General features: G+C 41.7%; 1 long non-coding RNA gene across 2 annotated transcripts; it reads right to left on the bottom strand.

Moving 5' to 3' along the window:
• Nucleotides 1-3,486: 3,486 nt before the first annotated feature.
• LOC131901119 (uncharacterized) lies at nt 3,487-4,252 on the bottom strand. 2 transcript variants are annotated; one of them, XR_009376370.1, is made up of 2 exons: nt 4,141-4,252; nt 3,487-3,870 (listed from the first exon to the last, which is right to left on the bottom strand). It is a non-coding gene; the product is annotated as an uncharacterized LOC131901119 (long non-coding RNA). The 2 variants fall into 2 exon arrangements; XR_009376369.1 differs by having other exon boundaries at nt 3,987-4,252.

A 4,252-nucleotide genomic window follows, 5' to 3' on the forward strand; every position in this document is an offset into this window, starting at 1 on the left:
AGTTTCCCTATCTGCAGTTCCACATGTCAGCGCCATCACAGTAGCAATCACTTTGAACTCAAGCTTCCTAAGGGACTTTCAGTTTCAGACAAGTACCTCTGTTTTCTTTTCTGAAGTAGTTAAATGATGAAGGATCCACTGGGAAAGGCCAACTTACAACTACAATCCATTTTTAAGAATCCATACAGTACTGGAGACAGACGTTAAAGTGATTAGGATTCATTTTAGGAACATCGGCTCTTTAGTGTTTCAGCCCATCTGTGGGTATTGTCTTTTTTTTCTTTTTTCGTTCCTTTATTTTATTGAAAATATTTTTCGCATATATTATATCCTGATTAAGATTTCCCCTCCCGGGGGCTGGAGAGATGGCTCAGTGGTTAAGAGCACCGACTGCTCTTCCAGAGGTCCTGAGTTCAATTCCCAGCAACCACATGGTGGCTCACAACCATCCGTAATGAGATCTGGTGCCCTCTTCTGGCCTGCAGGGACACATGCAGGCAGAATACTGTATACATAATAAATAAAATAATTTAAAAAAAAAAAAGATTTCCCCTCCCCTACTTCTCCCATTTTTCTCCCAACCTCCCTCCCATCCTGATCCACTCACTTTCTGTCTCTCATTAAAAAGCAATTCCTTCTTAAAGTACGTGAAGAGGATTCATTTAACAAATTAAAGGGATTTATAAATAAGAACAAATTTCTGGTAAGCTTTAGCTCTACTGAAACAAAAGTTTAAAAATAAGATACTTGTGAAAATAATGATGATAAAATACAGCATAATGTTAGAAAAAGTGGCAAACTAAAATTAATGTCTTCTCAAAATAAAGCCATATAATTGAAACCAAGTATAACTACATACTTTCTAAGAATTGGTTTTTGTTTATTTATTTGTTTGTTTGTTTGTTTTGAGAAAGAACTTAAAGTTGGATAAGTAAGGAAGGGTAGAGGATTTGGAAGGACTTGTGGGATGGGAAAATCATGATCAAAGTATAAATTTAAATATTGTCTTAAATAATAAAATGTATAACAAGAAAACGAAATGCCAATCCAGAGCCTGAAGAACAGTGGCAAAATGGTTCCCTGGTGTGGTAGCTTCTTTCTCTACTGCTGTGACAAAGCACAGACCAAAACAATTCTGGGAAAGGTTTTATTTGGCTTACAGGTGACAGTCCACTGTGGAAGGAAGTCAAGGCAGGAACTTGAGCACAGAAATCTGGAGGCCGAATCTGAAGCAGAAATCATGAATGGATGTTGCTTGCTGGCTTCTGCTCTGCCTTACTATGCTACCTTTCTTATATAACCTATGTCCACCTACCTAAGCAAGGGACCACTCACAGTGGGCTAGACCTTTCCTCTATCAATCAGCAGTCAAGAAGATGTCCCACACACATGCCCAAAGGCTAGCTAATAAAGGCAGTTCTTAAACAAATGTTCCTTCTTCCCAACTTGACAAACGAAACCAAAAATCAGACAGTATATCTTGCATACACAAGCGTCTGGTCTTGAATTCCAGTACTAGGACACAAAAATGAAAAGAAATGGTCATCTTTTTTAAAAAATTGTATCAGTTGCTTGTTAAGACACAGAGCAACAGGGACACACAACCATTTCTAATAGAAATGCAAAATAAGAATGCCACTTTAGAAATGGTGTGACAACCCCTTACCATGCCAAACATTGACATACCTTTCTCCAAAGTATTGACCCCCCAACACACACACCTACAAGGATGGAGGTATGCCAAAGGAAGAAAAAAGTCTCTATCAAATTGCAGCAATATACACAATAAAATGAATATAGACATATTGAATGATAACACAAAGTATAGAATAAACATGTATGCATCCACACTGATATAAATAAATGTGAATGCTGTGACTTGGATTTAAGTTGCTTCCGACAGGCTCATATGTTTAAGAACTTGGTTCCCATATAGTACTGCTGTGGAGTATTTGGAAGACGGGTCTCCTAGCTGGTGGATATGGATCAATAGGGGTGGGTTTTGAAGGACAGAGCCTACGCAGATTCTGGTCCTCTTTCTGCTTTTTGATACGTTAAGACCTTAACATGTCTGTCACATCTTCTCCCACCATACCATTCTACCTAGTCTTTTCTGTCATGGTCTGAGTGCTGACTCTGAAACCAGGAGCCCCAGAGTGAAATTCAATCAGATGCTTTCTAAGGCAGGGACGGTCTTTGAGGTTTTCTCCTAACATCAAGAGGGGTTTTCTCAGCTGCTTGATGCTCTTGTTTGTAAAGAGGAACTATCCATTGTTTTCACTTGCTACCAGCACTATTGTGGCTAATCTTCTCTTGATTGCTTGCCAGCAAGATCTACATTTTAATAGGGTCGTTCATTTGAGTCTTCTCATTCTTGCTTCAGAATAGTTAGTCCCCTTAGGAAGCATTATAGAGCTCTCTGTTCTAACAGCCTAACTCCCAGCATTGGCAGGCATTGTTTATTACTGCTCTGTGGATGGAGGCAGAAGTCTATTATTCTCCCACCTGTACCTTTTAGTGTCAGGACAAAGTCATCCCTAGACCCCTGGCTCCTCTTTACCTCTCAGTATGAAGTCTTTTCCTTATAAACCAGCTTAGGTAAGGTTTAGGAGGACCATTGTTCTTGGCCAGTTTATGGAGAAAGTTGCCCAGTTGCAATGGGCCAAGCATCCCAACCATCAGCTCCCTTGGACCTCACATTCATTCTCTTCCTGCTCTCTGCAATTCTCAGAGCCCCCTAACCTCATAGGCCCTCAAGTCCCACCACTAGCCCTAAGCACCGCCTTGTTTTTACACAGAAACTCTTCCCCAAACTTCCCGTCACCCTTACATGGATCCTAGGAAACGATCTAATGATCAACTTACAGTTAAAATGTGAACTTTTTATTGTTAACGATCTTGATCTTTGTATAAATATTTTCTGTATAAACAAAAATGAAAAGAATTTATACTAACCTATGGTGCCTTCTATCACCAGTAACTATTATACTAAATAATGGTATTTGGGTTTACAAATCAGGTTTAGCAGTTTTTCTCCTTTAAGAAATGATCAGCCACAATGAAAGTCACAATTATGGTACCCCTCCTCTCCATTAAATGACCTCAGCAACTATCATTCTATAACAATTAGATATCAGTACTTTAATACTGAGTATGTACATGAATCCCTGAAGAATGATGTTCAAATGTAAACTGCTGGGTAGGTCTGCAGTAGAGAATTCTAACTTGTTCCCAAGGGAAACTTTACTTAGAATAACACTGCATAAAAATTAATCTAAAGGAGACTTGATCCTTGACTGAAAATTGGAGTCTTTAGTTCCATTCATCTACTACACCAAGGATGCTAAGTTATTTACATTTGGGATGGACTTTTAAAATATTACTAAATTCAAAAATGATCCCTGACCTGTATGTCCCCTCTTGAAAACCCCTGACCCACACAAACCATAACACTGACAAAAATGAAGATACAGAAGGCAACAGAAAGCTTAGCAAGTAAAGGAGTTTGCTGTGCTAGCCCAACAACCATAGTGTAAGCGCCAAGTCCCAGGGTGGAAGGAAAGAACTGAATCTTGAAAGTTATCCTTGAACCTCTACATGAGGTCCTTCACACATGTGCGCGCACACACACAGATACACACACACATACAGACACAGACACAGATACACACACACACACACACACACACACACACACACACACACACACATACGCACACAAATAGCACGTTGCAGAAATCCAGCAGCAGTCTACAAGACTCCACCTACCAGGGTGAGCAGTACAGCTGCCAGGATGGCCTTAGGTCTGCTGACCCAAGCTTCCAGGTCAAGGCGGCGAGCAAAGAAGGGCCTCCCAGGTTGACCCCGGACCTGCTAGAGCAGTAGGATGGTGGTGTCCCAGAACCAAGAGCACACGGGAAGTTGTGACACCAAGGGAGACTATCGCCCAACTCAATGGGACCCTAGTCCCAGCACCAGGTTCCCACCTGGCAGAAGACTGCTCACAGATGGACACAAGGGAAAGGGACAGGCAGCTGTGTACACTGATCAGGACTCCAGGGTGGGGGGCCAGAGCTTCCTGTCCCATGCTCCGATGGTCTAATATTGAGATGGGAGTGGGGAAGGGCTTCCTTCCAAAACCTTGGCCTCCTTGGTGAAGTGCATTCAAGTGGATGCTGCCCCACATCATCCAAAGCAGGGAACACTGGGGCCAGGGACATCCACAACCTCGCCTCAACAGGCAGGCCGTCCA

This window comes from Peromyscus eremicus, unplaced genomic scaffold (genome assembly GCF_949786415.1).
Source record: "Peromyscus eremicus unplaced genomic scaffold, PerEre_H2_v1 PerEre#2#chrX_unloc_3, whole genome shotgun sequence".
NCBI classification, from domain to species: domain Eukaryota; kingdom Metazoa; phylum Chordata; class Mammalia; order Rodentia; family Cricetidae; genus Peromyscus; species Peromyscus eremicus.